The sequence below is a fragment of the Macrotis lagotis genome, chromosome 7 (assembly GCF_037893015.1).
Source record: "Macrotis lagotis isolate mMagLag1 chromosome 7, bilby.v1.9.chrom.fasta, whole genome shotgun sequence".
NCBI classification, from domain to species: Eukaryota; Metazoa; Chordata; class Mammalia; order Peramelemorphia; family Peramelidae; genus Macrotis; species Macrotis lagotis.
Window position 1 is genome coordinate 35,842,688 of NC_133664.1, and position 17,705 is coordinate 35,860,392.

At 35.4% G+C, this 17,705-nt stretch overlaps 1 protein-coding gene and 1 pseudogene across 1 annotated transcript in view; one reads left to right on the forward strand and one right to left on the reverse strand.

Annotated features, from left to right (window-relative positions):
* Positions 1-17,705, forward strand: part of TBC1D5 (TBC1 domain family member 5) — a 577,752-nt gene that overhangs the window by 99,587 nt on the left and 460,460 nt on the right. The window lies entirely within an intron of this gene.
* Positions 1,916-2,547, reverse strand: LOC141494022 (arginyl-tRNA--protein transferase 1 pseudogene; annotated as a pseudogene).

Below are 17,705 nucleotides of genomic sequence, written 5' to 3' on the forward strand. Positions count from 1 at the left end.
CACACTACAGATCCCACCAAGAAAAAGAGAAGATTTAAAGAAATTTTCAGTTGTAGAAGTTAGGGAGGATCTTCAGTGAAGGTTTGTCTCTTTGGAGGGAAAGGGGGAAGTGAAATCCAGGAGGTAGGAGAGCAGGGAAACCATCAGGAGGCTTTTAACCACAGAGCAACCCAGGTCTCCATAGCTTAACAATAGCAGAGATTCTGACAGCTTGATAGCAAGCAAGCAGGGAGGATCCCAACCACAAAGTCTGAACCCTGAAAACACCAGGGTATAAGACAGGACTGAGTTGAGAACAAACCACTGCTAAGTCAGAAACCAGACATAAAGGAGAAAACAAACTTCTGCAAAGACAAGGCCCAGACTACCTAGGCAACATCTTGGCCAACAAAATGCCAGAGATCAGACCCCAACCCCAGTAAAAATAAAAAAATATTGGATCTATACTCCCTATACCCCAGGAGCAAAACTAAAACAACAAAGGTGAACAAAAAAGTCAAAAGAACACTCATTATAGAAAAACACTTTACAGACAACAATGTCATGTCTGAAGAAGAAAGCAGTGAAAAATCACTCACAGGGAAGTATCAAAACAGTTTATAAATTGGACTCAAATACAAAAGTTCATATTAAAAAAGAATTTAAAAACTGAAGAAGAGAGGAAGAAGAAAAATGGAATAAAGAAATGAAAATCATGCAGAAAAATTATGCAAAATTGACTAAAGAAATCAACTCCATTAAAAGTAAAAATAACCACCTGGAAAAGGAAACACAGAAGATAATTGAAGAAAATAAACCATAAAAATTAGAATTGAACAAATAGAAACCAAAGAGTCTCCAAGATTATAAGATTCCATCAAACAAAATAACAAGGTTGAAAAAAATTGAAGAAAATATAAAGTACCTTTTATGGAAAATGAATGATCTGGAAAATAGATCTAGGAGAGACAATCTACGAATCATCGAATTACTAGAAAACCTGGACCCAAAACAGAAAGTGAAAAACATCATGCAGGAAATAATAAGGGAAAACTGTCCAAATCTATTAGAATAAGATAGCAATATAATCATTGAAAGAATCTACCAAACCCCTCCAGAAAGACACCCCATGAAAAAAAAAAACTCCAAGGGCTGAAATAGCCAAATTTCAGAACCCTCAAACAGTGGAGAGAATATTGCAAGCAGCAAAAAGAAAATAATTCAATTACAAAGGAAACAGAATCAAACTCACACAGGACCTATCAGCCTCAACATTGAAGAATCAGAAGTACCGGAATAGCATATTTCAGAGAGCAAAAGACCTGGGATTACAACCCAGAATGTACTATCCTGCAAAATTCAGCATATGCTCTCAGGGAAAATAGAAGACTTTCAGAATTTCCTGACAGAAAGACCAGAACTGAACAGAAAATTCAGTCATCAGATACACAACTGAGAAGTTGCATAAAAAGAGGAAATTAAAAGGGGAAGGAAAAAACAAAACAAAACAAATCATATGTTGATGAAGACCATCAAACTGTATATAACTCTAAAAGGGAAGATGTAACACTTCTAATTCTTTTTTTCACTTAAGCATGCCTTAATAATTTTATTTACCATAAAGAATCAATAGATGACAAGTCTAATGTAACTTGAAGGGAAAAAAAAAATTCCCAGTCTTCCAAAATTTCAAAGTACAAGGCTAAATATCTAGGCATATTTTTAAATCTCTCTACAGTAATAACTTCACTAACATTTCACTTTAAATATTTTCAGGAGCCATATAATAGTTGAAGTTACATGCTTAATTTTAGATGGTCACAATATATTCTATGGATCTTTTATTAACATTTAAGTGTGTTAATCATAATAAAATGGAGTGCAGTCATGTAGGACCTAGGGTGAAAGTGAAATATTAATTCTTTAATAATTCTTTTTTTTTCAACTTCTACACAGTAACATACTTTCAGAACAGGTCTGTCCCACCAAGTCAGCATACTGTTGAACGATGGCTTCATCACTTGATCCTTTCTGTCATTTTTTATATATATTGTAAGGCATAATTGTTTTCTTGTAAAATACCCATAATCGATCAAGCTCTTTAATTCATTCTTCATCAACTGCTTTTGCATCTTGGTTGAAGTGACAGTATTTAGAACTCTCAAGTGCAGGCAGACACTGCTCAATGTGCACCCAAACATATGTTTCTGGACACAACAAGTCAAAAGGCCTATATTGACCCCTTATATCTCATTTTAGGGCAAGAGTGAATGTAGGAAACCCATATAGTAATAACTGAGTTGAGAAGTTTTCTCATGAAGTTGTCTTGTAAAAGCAATTTCCTGTAGGGCAGAGTAGACCCCCCAAAGACAGAAAGGAATAATCAGGGTTATAGTACAAATATACAGATGACACACAATATGGAAGGACATATATGATACCCACAGCAGTTATTTTCCCATCCAGCCAATACTGCTGATGAAAAGATCCATAACCATAATCAGGTCCATTAGGAGGATTCTCCATCTCCAGTGGCAAAGTACAAAGGAATCTTGTGAACTTCCCCATCCATGGTCTGTAAGATCTTTATAATCCTGAACCATCATTGAATGTGCCCACATGCCGCTGGAGGCCTTGCCTTCCTGGCAGCTACAGTAGCCACAGCGATAGCCCTGCCTCAGCCCCTTATACTCCACCATGGAGGCCATGCCCCGCCCAGGGCGAGCTCCAGCAGTGCTGCCCTCTCCAGCCTCTGGGGACCACAGGTCCCGAGCTCACTTCTAATTCTTTAGAAATTTATTTCTCTTAGGAAAATTAAAGGGTAGAATATAATTGAAGAGAATGAACCTAAAGGATATGGGTATAATTGGGTCTTATCTCTCCATGGAAGATGTCCAGGATCATATGACAAAAGTTTGAAACAAAAATCCCTGAAGAAAAGCAAGGGTGTTAACTTTAAACTTAAATGTCTCATTATCCTTTGACTCACTTTAATCACAGGGTGCTTAGCATCTTGTCTAATGAGGTCATTATAACCTGCAAGGGACTAAGTCAATGTCTCTGTAACTTCCATCATTTGTAAAGTTTTCAGGTGAGACCTTCAGGAACTCCCAGTACTTAGAGCTCTTTAAGATTCTTACAGTTAATTAGATTAGGGTTTGACTTAACCCAGGCTTTACTTAGCAATGGGTTAAGTGCCCTGGGTGGGTAGGGGGGTAAATTGGAAGAGAAAATGGCTTTCCTTCACTTAACAAGGTGATAAGTACCCTGGACAGAGGTAAAGTGTGAAAGAAAATAGGCCTTACTTCACTTAATAAGAGGTTAAGGACCCAGATCCTGGGAGGAGGAGGGGGAGAGCAGTAATGTATTAGAGAAAATAGGCCTGGGAGGAGGGGGCACAAATAGTTCAAGAAATGATATGGCATTGGATGATACTTTGGCTCATAAGGAGGATTGTGTGTATTTGAATGATACTTGAAAAGGGGGGGTAATGTAAAACTGAATATAATTATAATTTGATGGAATTTGAGTCAATGGTGCTTATCAAGCAATTAAGCAAACAATCTGATGATATCTTGATAACAGTGAGTTTATCATGCAATCAGATAATCTGTGATTGATGATACTTGATTTAATAGTATTAGCTTGATAAATGAAACCAAAGGAAGAGGCATAAAGATTTATTATTTTAGAGGGAAAGAAGAGAGAATGTGAGTGCTGAGTAAATTCTATTCAATAGATTTAGCCCAGAGAGGGAATAAAATACATTCCCACTTGAGTTTAAAAATCTAACCTAATCTGCAGGGAAGGGGGGGTACTGGGAAATTGAAAGCTAAGGGAAGAAGGGACTGATAAAAAAGGGAAGGCAAAGGTATAAGTGAAAATAAACTGAAAGTTAATTGTTTTTTGGGGGGAATTTGCAAGGCATTGGGGTGTTAAGTGACTTGCCCAAGGTCACACAGCTAGGTAATTATTATGTGTTTGAGGCTATATTTGAACTCAGGTCCTCTTGACTCTAGGGCCATTTTCTATTCACTGCATCACTTAGCTGCTCCTGAAGGTTAAATTTTTAAAAGAAAAGGTGTAGGGGAAAGGTAGTAAAATTATGGTGAGGAGGAATAAGAGAAAAAATAAAAATGAAGGAAGATGGCATGGAGGGAAATACAGAATTAATAATCTTAACTTTAGGTGTTTTTTTTCCCTAGGTTTTTTTGCAAGGCAATGGGGTTAAGTGATTTGCCGAAGGACACACAGTTAGGTAATTATTAAGTGTCTGAGGTTAGATTTGAACTCAGGTACTCTTGACTCCAGGACTTGTGTTCTATCCGATGCTGCGCCACCTAGCTGCCCCCATAATCTTAACTTTAAATATGAATGGAATGACTGTCCTATAAAATGGAAGCAGATAGCAGAATGGATTAAAAACCAGAATTCTACAATATGTTGTTTACAAGAAACACATTTGAAGCAGAGAGATAACACATAGGGTATGTGTAAAACGCTGGAGCAAAATATGTTATGCCCCAGCTGAAGTAAAATAATCTGGGGTAGCGATCCTAAACTCAGATAAGTAAAAGCAAAAATCAATCTCATTAAAAGGGATAAGAAGGGGCAGCTAGTTGGCACAGCGGATAGAGCACTGGCCCTGGAGTCAGGAGTACTTGAGTTCAAATCCAGCTTCAAACACTTAATAATTACCTAGCTGTGTGGCCTTGGGCAAGCCACTTAACCCAATTGCCACGCCAAAACAAAAGGGGGGGGATAAGAAAGGAAACCACTTATTCTTAAAAGGTACAATTGGTAATGAAGCTATATCATTATTAAACCTGTATGCACCTAGTGTGTAGCATACAAGGAGACATAGACAGCAAGTAGACCTTTAATAATGGGAGACCTCAATCTTACTCTCTCAGAACTAGATAAATCTTTTTTTTTAGAAAAGTTAGATTTAATAGATATCTGGTAATTATTTCTCAAATTATATATACACCTTTATAAAAACTGACCATATACTAAGGCATACCAACTTCACATGTAAATAAATGTAAATATATCTTTATCTTTCATAGATTTCTATTTTACCCTCAGCTTCTAGGATCTCAGGGCAGTTTTGTTGTATTATTTCTTGAAAAATGAAGTCTAGGCTCTTCTCCTGGTCATGGCTTTCAGATAGCCCAATAATTTTTAAATTATTTCTTCTGGATATGTTTTCGAGGTCACTTGTTTTTCCAATGAGATATTTCACATTTTCTTCTAATTTTTGACTTTGTTTTGGAAGAGTTTTATTTCTTTCTGATTTCTTGCAGTAATCAGCTGCCTTTAGTTCCATTCTACATTTGAAGGGGTTATTTTCTTCAGAGAGCTTTTTTACCTCCTTTTCCAGCTGGCCAGTAATGCTTTTTAAGGCATTCTTCTCATTTGCCTTTTGTTTTGTTTTTTCCATTAGGCCTGAACTGGTTTTAAACTTAATATTTTTTTCAGTATTTTTTGTATTTCTTTCATCAAGCTTTTGATTTGGTTTTCATGATTTTTCTGCATTGTTCTCATTTCTCCTCCCAGTTTTTCCTCCACCTCCCTTAATTGCTTTTCATAGTTTTTTTTGAGCTCATCCATAGTCTGAGTCCATTTTCTATTTCTCTGGGAGGTTTTGGACATGGAACTTTGATTTTTGTCATCATCTGAGTATGTGTTTTGATCTTCCATGGGACTAAAGTAATTCTCTATGGTCAAATTCTTCTTTTTTCTGTTGTTTATTCATTTCCTCAGTCCAAGACTAATTTACAGCACTTCCAAGGCTTTAGGGTTTTTTTTTGGGGGGGGGACACCCCACTGGGACCTTTATTCCTCCAAGGTTTTATGCTCTCTAGCCTGTTCATTGATATGTAGATGGCCCCTGTATTTCCTTCTGCCCTGAGGCTATAAGGAGGGATCCAGCTATCTTAGTATGGAAGCCCAAACTGCAATATGTGAGTGTAGACAAACAGCAGAGTCCTACCCCAGGGAGAGCAGAGAAATCTCTGCAGGATTCCCTTACAGTCTCTTGGGGTGCAGGCTGCTTTTCCAGATTCTTGCTGCAGATCTGCAGCCGCTCCTCATTCCACACTTGTTCTGATGGAGCAGTTCTCTCATTGCCTCTTCAAGTTGTTGTAGGTGATCTCTGGGCTAGGCTGAGCTAGGCTGGGCTGTGCTGCAGCCTAGGCTTTTTTTCTAATCCTAAATCCTGGTGAAACACACCTTTCCAGTGGAACTTCTAAGTTACCTTGGACTGGGGAAAATACATCACTCAGTCTTTCCCTGGGTTATACCCCTCTAAATTTTGGCTAGAGCCCTCATTTGTTTGTTCTTTTGGAGTTGGGGCAGAACTAGATAAATCTTTTCTTAATTAAAGATTTTATTTATTTTGAGTTTTACAATTTTTCCCCTAATCTTACTTCCCTCCCCCTACCCCCCAGAAGGCAATTTGTCATTCTTTACATTGTTTCCATGGTATACATTGATACAAATTGAGTATGATGAGAGAGAAATCATATCCTTAAGGAAGAGTTATAAAGTATAAGAGATAACAAGATCAGACAATAAGATATCAGCTTCCCCCCCCCCCAAATTTAAGGTAGTAGTCCTTGGTCTTTGTTCAAACTCCACAGTTCTTTCACTGGATACAGATAGTATTGTCCATTGCAGGCAGCCCCAAATTGTCCCTGATTGTTGCACTGATGGAATGAGCGAGTCCTTCAAGGTTGATCATGGCCCCCATGTTGCTGTTAAGGGATACAATGTTTTTCTGGTTCTGCTCATCTCACTCAGCATCAAGAACTAGATAAATCTAACAACAAAATACAGAAGTTAAGAAGGTGAATGAACTCCTAGAAAACATAGTTATGATAGAATTCTGGAGAAAACTTAACAGGGATAGAAAAGAATATACCTTTTTCTCGGCAGTACATGGTACCTATATCAAAATTGACCATGTACTAAGGCACAAAAACCTTATAATCAAATGCAGAAAGGCAGAAGTAATAAATATGCACTTCTCAGACCATGATGCAATAAAAATTATCTGTAATTACAGGGTCATGGAAAAATAAACCAAGAAATAATTGGAAATTAAAATAACCTTTCCTCAAATAACGGGTAGATAAAACAGCAAATAATAGGAATAATCAGTAATTATATCCAAGAAAATGATAATCATGAGACATCATACCAAAATTTATAGGATGCACCCAAGACAGTTTTGAGGGGAAACTTTACATCTCTAAATGTCTATGTGAATAAAATAAAGAGATCAATGAATTGGGTATGCAATTAAAAAAGCCAGAAAAAGAACAAATTAAAGATCCCCAATTAAATACCAAATTAGATATTCTGAAAATCAAGGAAGAGATTAATAAAATTGAAAGCAAGAAAATCATAGATCTCATAAATAAAACTAAAAGTTGATTTTTATGAAAAAGCCAATAGACAAACATTTGCTTAATCTGATTATAAAGAAGATAACCAAATTTGCAGTATCAAAAATAAATAGGGCGAACTAACCACCAATGAGGAAGAAATTAAAGAGATAATTTGGAGCTACTTTGTGGAATTGTATGCCAATAAATTGAATAACCTGAGTGAAATGGAGGAATATTTACAAAAATACAAACTGCCCAGATTAATAGAAGAGGAAATAAATTACTTAAATAACTACATTTTAAGGAAAAGAAATTGAAGAAACCATCAATCAACTCCCTAAGAATAAGTTTCCAGGTCCAGATGGATTTACAAGTGAATTCTACCAAACATTTAAGGAACAATTAATTCCTATTCTACATAAACTATTTTAAAAAATAGGAAAGGAAGGAGTTCTGTGAAACTCCTTTTATGACATCAGGTGCTGATACCTAAACCAGGAAGAACCAAAACAGACAAAATTATAGACCAATCTCCCTAATGAATATTGATGCAAAAAGTTTAAATAAAATTTTAGCAATGAGATGACAGCAAGTTATTGCTAGGATAATACTATGGTCAGGTAGGATTTATGCCAGGTAGGCATGATGGTTTAACATTAGGAAAAATGCTCAACATAATTTAACACATTAACAACAAAAACCAATGGAAAGCATCAATTCCTATTAAAACACTAGAAAGTTCAGGAATAGAGCTTTCCTTAAAATAATAAATAGTATTTATCTAAAAACCATGAACAAATATACATATTGGAAATAACCTTGGAGCATTTCCAATAAAATCAGGGGTAAAACAAGGATGCTCATTAGCATTATTTTTATTCAATATGGTATTAGAAATACTAGCAGTAGCAATAAGAGAAGAAAAAGAAATTGAAAGAATCAAAATTGACAATAAGGAAGCAAAACTTTCACTCTTTGCAGATGATATGATAATATACCCAGAGAACCTGAGAAAATCATCTTAAAAACTCCTTGAAACAGTTGACACATTCAACAAAGTAGCAGGATATAAAATAAACTCACATAAAGCATCATCATTTCTATATATGAAACAACAAAGCCCAAGAGCAAGAGATTGAAAGAGAAATTCCATTTAAAATAAAAATAGACAACACTAAATAATTGAGAATCTACCTCCCAAGTCAAACCCAGAAACTGTATGAACCCAATTATAAAGTACTTCTCACCCAAATAAAGTCAAATGTAAATAATTGGAAAACTGTCAAATGCTCATGGTTAGGTAGAGCTAATATAATAAAAAGGACAATTCTACCTGAATTAAATTACTTATTTAGTGCCTTACCAATAAAATTAGCAAATAACTACTTTTACAAGATAGAAGAAGAAGTAGTAACAAAATTCATCTAGAGCAACAAAAGGGCAAGAATAGCAAGGGAAGTATTAGGGAAAAAAATGTAAAGGAAGGTAGTTTTGCTCTACTAGCTCTAAATCTATACTATAAAGCAGCAGTCATCAAAACTGCCTGGTATTGGTTGAGAAATAGAGTAAAGAATCAGTGGATTAGGATAGGTTTTAAAGAAGTCACAGTAAATGACTAATCTCAATGTACTATTTGACAAACATCAACCTCTGGGATAAGAACCCACTATGTAACAAAAATTGTTGGGAAACATGGAAAATAGTATGGCAAAAACTAAGCATAGATCCACACCTTATACCCCAAACCAAAATAAGGTCAAAATGAGAATAGAATTTAGACATAAGGAATGATATCATAGATAAATTAATAGACCAAGAAACACTCTATTAGATATATGGAAAGGGGATAAATTTATGACCAAACAAATCGTATGAAATAGTGTTCCAAATCATTATTCATTAGAGAAATGCAAATTAAAACAGCAATAAGGTATCACCTCATACCTATCAGATTAGCCAAGATAAGAATAAGGGAAGTTGATCAATATTGGAGAGGTAGGAGGATTGGGACATTGATGAATTGCTGGTGGAGTTGTGAACAGATCTAAACTTTCTGGAGAGCAATATAGAACTATGCCCAAAGAGAAATAAAACTGTTCATACTCTTTGACCCAGCAATTCTAATTCTAGGTCTATATCCATAAGAAATTATGGAAAAATGGAACAGTCCCACATATTCCAAAATATTCATAACAGTTCTTTTTTGTAGAGGCAAAGATTTGGAAAGTGAGGGGGATGCCCATCAATTGGGGAATGGTTAAACCTATGGTACATGGATATGGAATACTATTGTTCTGTAAGAAATCATAAAGGGTCGGAATCTAGAGAAGCATGAAATGATCTATGGGATCTGATGCTGAGCAAGGGGAGCAGAACCAAGAGAACAACACACACATCAGCAACATTATGAGATGAACAGCCTTAATGGGAGCATCTCCTCTAGACAGTCCAGAGAGCTAGGACAGCTGTATTAGACTGGCAATGGACTATATTATCCCCATCCAGAGGAAGAAAAACAAAACACCACACACAGACACACACACACCAAAAAACCAACCTTTCAGAATCTGATGAACACTTTATAAAAAATTATCTCTTTATGTATCTCTTTCCCATAATCCTAATTCCTCATACCAAAAATGACTAATCTGTAAATATGTTTATCAACATATGAATGTACAATGCTAACTGAGTGTTCCCCACTGAGGGGAGAGTGGAAGGAAATTTTGTAACTTAAAAACATACAGGTGCATATCGATGAAAATAAATAAAAGAAAATAAATGAAAAAAAATACAATACCCATTCCCACTTTCTACTTCCCTTGCCCCATTTACATATCCTTCCACTCAACCAATATATCAAATCACCAGAATCAGAGAATTCATACCACTTATTAGCAGAGTATGAGTTTGATTAGGGGTTTTATGTAGGTAGGTAACATGTTTTTTTATTGTGATATGTATCATGTCTGTAAAACTACATGTACAAAATTTTTTCTAGCTGTTCTTTTTGTTGTGGCAATTAAGTGGAAACTGGGGATGCTCCTCAGTTAGGGAATGGCTGAATACTTTGTGGTATATGAGTGTAATGGAATGATAAACGAGTGGATTTCAGAAAAACCTGAAAAGATGTACATGAACTGAAGTTAAGTCAAGTGAGCAGAACCAGGGGAACACTGTGCTTAGTAACAGCTACATTGTGTGATGATCAACTATGATAAACATAGCTCTTCTCAGCAATACAGTGATCAAAGACAATTCTATTTAAGTACTTTATTTCCTCTTCTATTAATCTGGGCAATTTGTATTTTATTAAATATTCTTCCATTTCACTTAGGTTATGCCATTTATTGGTATACAGTTCAGCAAAGTAGCTCCAAATTATCTCTTTAATTTCCTCCTCATTGGTGGTTAGTTCCCTCTTTTCATTTTTGATAGTGCTAATTTGATTTTCTTCTCTTTTTTAATCAGATTAATCAAAGTTTTGTTTATTTTATTGGCTTCTTCATAAAACCAACTCTTAGTTATTTATGAGATCAATGTTTTCTTAGTTTTAAATTCATTGAAATCTCCCTTGATTTTCAAATTTTCTAATTTGGTATTTAATTGGGGATTTTAACTTGTTCTTTTTTCTGGCTTTTTTAGTTGCATACTCAATTCATTGATCTCTTCTTTCTCTACTTTATTTATATAGGCATTTAGAGGTATAAAGTTTCATCTCAAAACTGCCTTGGCTGTATCCCATAAATTTTGATATGATGTATTATTATTATCATTTTTAGATATAATTATTGATCATTCTATTATTTATTATTTAGTATTAATTATTTAAGATAAAGTTATTAAATTTCCATTAGTTCTTGGTTTATCTTTCCATGATCCTTTATTACATGTAATTTTTATTGCATCATGGTTTGCGATCAAAGACAATTCTAAAGGACTTGTGATGGAATATTCTGTTGCGGTCCACTCTGGGCAGCCAGGTCTCAGTTTAATTCACACAACTCTTCGGGGAGCTCCGCTGGACATGTCCCACATGTTCAATAATGAAAGTCAGCCAGTGAGAGATAAGCAAGGAGTTTATTGCAGGTATATGCTACATCTCTGACTCACCTAGTTGAAATAAGGGTATATATAAGCCTAGTCCCCTTGTATCAGCATCCCTCATCTCCAGGCCTGTGGAAGTATAATGGGTATGCCACAAAAGGTCTATATCCTGGAAAAATGTGGAATCTTCAACAAGATAAAGATGAAAGGTAGAGAGATAAGTACCAGAACTCCTTCCTGGGACAGTTGAACAATATGAGGATGAAAGGCAGAGGGATAAGGACAAAAGGTCCTTCCTGAGAATATTCAATAAGATAAGGATGAAAGGCAGGAGAACAAAGAGAGAAGGGCCAGAGCTCCTTTCTGAGTTCAGAGCACTCTGGTATGGACATTCCTGTTGTCCCAGGTCTCAATGACTCTCAGGATGAACTCCTCATGGCCACATACTCTGTCTATTATCCCCTTACAATATTCCATCTGGAGAAAAAACCAGAGAGTTTGAATATACTATTTTCAAAACATACTGTTTTCACTTTAAAAATTTTTTTTTGTTTTCTTTCTTGTGATTTTTCCCCTTTTATTCTGATTTTTCTTTTACAATATTACTAATGTGGAAATATATGTAACTTGATTGTGCATGTAGAACTTATCAGGTAACTTCAAAGGAAGGAAGAATATTATATAAAAATGAATGTTGAAAACTATCTTTACATATAATTGAAAAATAAATAAATTTTAGGGGTTTTTTTTGCAAGGCAAATGGGGTTAAATGGCTTTCCCAAGGCCACACAACTAGGTAATTATTAAGTGTCTGAAACTCTATTTGAACCCAGGTACTCCTGACTCCAGGACTGGTGCTTTATCCACTGCATCACCTAACCACCCTGAAAAATAATTAAATTTAAAAAAATTTTGTTACTTGAAATTTTTTCATTATATTTAAGGATTTTTTGCATGATTTCTTGCACAATTTATTGTTTGCCAATTTGCCTTGGAATTGTTAAATGCAACTGGAGTTTAAATGATTTGTTGAATCTTTTGAGTGATACTTTGCTTTCTATATTCATAAGTTCTGGGGAATTTTCCTCTCTTATTTCTGGTATTATGGTGTTTAGGTTTATTGATTTGCCAATCCTTAAGTTGTCTCTGTATAAACTATCTTCAAAGTTAAGTGGCTTTTTGCTCATATGTATTGTGGGTTCTTTTCAGGCTACAGTCTTTTGTTTCTCTTCTGTCAGATTTTTCTCCATTTTAACATTTTTATATTCCAAATCAGTTAATTTTTTAATTCTTTGGAGAAGCTCTCCACTATGAACTTTACATTTTTCTGTTAATTGACTTCTGTAGTATGACATGTTGACCTATAAATTCTGACATTCATTCCTAATTTTCATGAGTTTCACTTATTTTGGGTTACTTTGGGATTTTTTATTCCATGCTTTCTTAAGCTTCCATATAATCCTTATTTCTTAAGGCATTGCTTCTTAGCCTTTTGGTTGATAATCTTCTTAAAAGAGTTTTGTGATCACTTTGTGAATTCTACTCTTTGAGAATTTTTGATCTCATCTTTGCTTCTAGTTATAGAATATTCTTTGAAATGATCTGTGCCCTGGCTTTTTAGTGAATTTTCCCTCTTGAAATTATTGGTATTTCACCTTTTTTCTTTCTGTTCCCCATCTGACTTGCTTCCTGACTCCCTTCCCTTCCATGAAAAATTCCAAGAGCATCCTCCTCTTCTATTGAAAGATGAGATAGATAAAGCATTTATCCAGAGCTTCCTTGGTGAATGACCCTGGAGATATGTATCTAGGAGCAGAGGAGCTTGTATTTTAATGGGGGAATCAAGTCCAGAAGTAGTCCCTAGCGGGAGAGCAGAGGGTTCTGGAGAGAGCCTGAGTGCCTATGTGCTGATGTGCTAATGATAAAAGTTCTGCTGTGGAATCGGGCCTCAGGAAACAGGTTTCACTGAGGTTTCCTGGCCCACCTAGAGCTGGAAGGGCCTGCGCCAGGAATCAGGATTCTGGTCTTCCATTCTCATTTCTGCCACTGTGTTGAGGTCATCCTTAGTCTGATTCCTGTTTCTTCTTGTTTAAAATATAGCATCTCTAGCTTGGTTTTTAAAACCTTTGCCGTCTGATCCAGGTTATTTTTCCCATACTAATTAGACATTAGCTTCCTTTCATCTACTCTGTGTTACAACTAAATTGGCTTTACTGTATTTTGAACCAGTTACCACATCTGTCTTTTAAAAATTTTTTCAATTAAATGTTCTTTTTACTTCTCCCTCCTTCACTCATTGAGAAAACAAGAATAATAAAACCCATTGCAAATAAATGTATACCTTAAGCAAAGCATTATCTATGTCAAAAAAAAAAAAGAAGAGAAGAAAATATGTTTCAATCTGTACCCTGAGTTCATCAGCTGTCTATTTGGAAGTAAATAGTATTTGGAATGATGGTTGGTGGTCATTGTGATGGTCAGAGTTCTAAGTCTTTCAAAGTGGTTTATCTTTACAATGCTGTTTTGACTATGTGAATTGTTCTCCTGGTTTGCATGACTTTTCTTTGCATCATTTCTGTCCCAGTTTTTTTGAAATTATCTTCTTCGTAATTTTTTACAACACAGTAGTATTTCATCATCTATATATACTGTAATATATTCAACCCTCCTCCAGTGGTTGAACATTCCCTCAGTTTCCAGTTTTATGTTACTACCTGAAGAGCTGCTGTCAGTATTCTTATACATTTGGTTCCCTTTCTTCTTGCTTTGATCTTTTTGGGCTAGAGCTTTGAGGGCAGAGTTCCATATTGCTTTCCAGAATGTGTGGATATTATTTCCATCAGCAGAGTGATCAAGTTCCCGTTTTTCTACAGCCCCTCCAGCATTTGTCATTTTCCTTTTTGCTCAGCTTTGATACCTTTTCAAAAGTTTCCCAAGCAGCAAGAATGTTCTTGCCCCAAGCTCTGCTTCTGAGCATCCTGCCTTTCCCCAGGATCCAACTCTGGTCAAACATCCCAAGGGAAGCTTTTCCTGGTCTTCTGTAGAAATTCATCCTGGTTTTTTCCTCTGTCCTTTCTCCTTTTTATTGTGTGTTCTCATTTGGGGTAGAGGATTCTTCCCTGTGGACTGGGAATTGTGTTCACTGAAGTTGTCAGACACTTGGCAATGCTTCTCGGCTTGTGGGCTGCTTTTGTCCATTGGCTCCTTTTTATAGAACAGGATTCCAAAAGATTCTTATTGTCCCAAAAAGTTGATTCTGTAAGTGGGATTTGAATCCAAGTCTCTTCTACCTGTAATTCAGGACTTTTAATATTTGTATCATTCTGCTTCTGTTTGTTTGTAAAATAATTTTACATGAATTAGATGATTTTGGAATTCTTTCTGAATTTAAAAATTATGCTGTTTCATTATTAATTGTCATCAAGAAATACAAGGGTTTTTTTGTTGCTTTTTTTAGCAATAAAATTGTGATGTTGATATAGTTCCCCACAAACAATAAATTTTGAGTTGGAACCTTTGGATATTAAAAATCTAACCCCAATAGATATAATTTTACAGAATTTAGATTACAGTCTAAGGAACTATATAATAACTAGCCCATATAAATTTCTTACTGAATAATTAATAGTAACTGATTATGGATCATTAAAAAAAGAACAATGCAATTTCTGCATAAACTCTTTAGCAAGCAACAAATTCTAGATGATTTCAGAACATTTTTTGTTAGTTTTTATGCTTGTGGGAAAAGTCATTAGTCTGCATCTACAATCAGGACTGGCTTCCTGAAAATTATTTATTTTAACTTTTTTATTTATAGATTTTGAAATTTACAATTCTAAATACAGCAATAGTAAGACCCTGCATTTTTGCAGGGAACAAAAAGCACAATTAAGATAGTCAGAGACAGCCAAATAAAACATTCCGGCAAACTGGATTAGGAAATACTGCTTCTGGAAAAATGTGTGCCCCCAAAACTTTGAATATATGTTCTTATATCATTCTGCTTAGGAGGAAAAATGGGAGTTATTACAGTTATCATTTCTTATAAGCAATAACCATAAACTGCCATTATTAAGAATGTAAATTGTTCACCAGTAGTAAGGTCATTCAGTCATAACTTTGTGTAAATTAATTTTTTTTCTTTTAGGCATTCTGCTCTGACCAGGATCTGATTTCTTTACTTTGGTGTAATAAATGCTGCCCTTGTGACCAGAAAGATGTAAAAGCCTTTGAGAGTACTTGAACTGTTGCACATTAGCCTCTTTCCCAGGCAGCTCTTCCCCAGCCTTATGTATGTGTTGGAGGGTAGATGTTAATTACCAGCGTTGCCCTTCAATATTTAACTGCCTGGAGAGGGTGGAGGGTGCCTGGCAGAGAGCTCCTCCCAGATCCTCCAGTACTAAGGGGTGCCAGCTAGCCATGGCATCCCAACGGCTGCATTCCTCACCTTCATCATCCCCCTTCTTCCATATTTCCCTCCTTCATCCTTGTTCAGGTCCTCCTCATGTTTTGTCTCCTCCCTTTACAGTGTGAGCTCCTTGAGAGCCGTTCTTTTTATGTCCAGTGAATAAGCCCCGTGACTGACACATGGTAGGCTCTTAATAAATGCTTAAGCCTGATTCACCAACTGAGCTAGAGCTGTTCTGTTAAGTCAGGGATTTGGTTGAAAAGCATTGGCATAGGAAAGACAATAAAACTTTTAAAATTTAATTTTATAGTCAAACTTATTTATAATAGTGATAATAGTAACAATAATAATAATAATAATAATTAATATAGTATAACAATATTTTAACTTGAAATAGCCCTTGGAGTTTAATCATTGCCCTTAGTTCATGGCTTGAAAATATTTGGGTCAGATGATAAGATTTATTCTAAGTCTAGAATTAATTTACAGGCATAGAAATGTATAAATATAAAAATAAATTTTGTGACTATCTTTTAGGTGAAGAAGCCTAATAATTTGTTATAGCTTTTTAAAATTTTCTAACTCTATCATTTTGAAATATATTGTCTATTGAGTAATTGACAGAAAAAAATGATGGCATTTTCCTTTAATAAAAACCCAAGTGTCATGATTCCTGTTTAATTATTTCTAGCTATGAGGATGTGATCTTGCCAAATTAGCCAAGTCTCTAACTTCCTTTGTGACAGGGGTCACTGGTAACTCACACCTGCTCCTTGCTTTTTACATTTCTGTGGGAAATGAAAAGACTGGGGACTTTTATTTTTTTTCAGGTATTTCTTTTCTTTTTTATTTCATATTATTTTCCATGGTTTCTTAATTTCTTTTTATGTAGGTTGGTACATCAAAACCTATATTTTAATATTAGCTAGATCCTGGAGCTAAAATTTAACATCTTAAAGAATTATGATATGACAACGTTCAATAAAACATTGTATAAAATAGAATTTGACTTTCTGGCCAAATTCTAGTATGTTGGTAATAGGAGATCAATAAAAGATTATAGTTTTACTTATTGTCTCTTAAAAATATATTTTGAAGTCTTCATTGATTTAACTCTTATATTGAGCATTTTCTAGGCTTTTTTGCTTAATGCTTTGGTCTCTGTGTGTCTCTCTGTCTCTGTCTGTCTGTCTGTCTGTCTGTCTGTCTGTCTGTCTCTCTCTCTCTCTCTCTCTCTCTCCAATGCCTGGCCTAGGCATTGTATATGTAAATCTAGTGATACCTTGTTTGACTTGACTTGTTTGTTGGTGAGGTTAAAAGCCCTGGGCACGTTTAACTGACAAAAGGTTTCAACTGATCTAATAGCAATATGCAAACTCTGCCTTTAAGAGAGTGCTGAGCAGAAGGAGTTAGTGGTAGAATGTTCTGTTTTGGTGGGAACATCCCTCTCCATCTCCAGAAGCAGGAGCTTTTGTCTTCAAACTCTTTGACAATGTGCTCTTTGATTCTTCTGGTAGAAAAGAAGCAGGAATGGTGAGGGATGTGGTTGGGAGCCAAGGCTGGAGGTTCTGGCCCAGAGGTGTGCCAGCCTCTATGCTCAAAGTTGGAGCTACAAAGAAGCTAAGACAAAATAAAAAGGAAAAAACAGTTCAGTTCCCACAGTCTCACTGAGGAAACAGTCTGCCAACAGGGGTGCCTAGAATAGATTGGAGGTGCTGGTAAGAGGGAAGGCACTGGATTTGAGCCTTTTCAAGAGTTACCTCCAGTATTTCAGATCAGAACCATTACACAATAGAATCTAAACACCTTTTGAAAAACATGCCCAGCCCCACACACTTCTTTCATTAAAAAAAAAAAAAGCTTAATTTGTCCCTTCT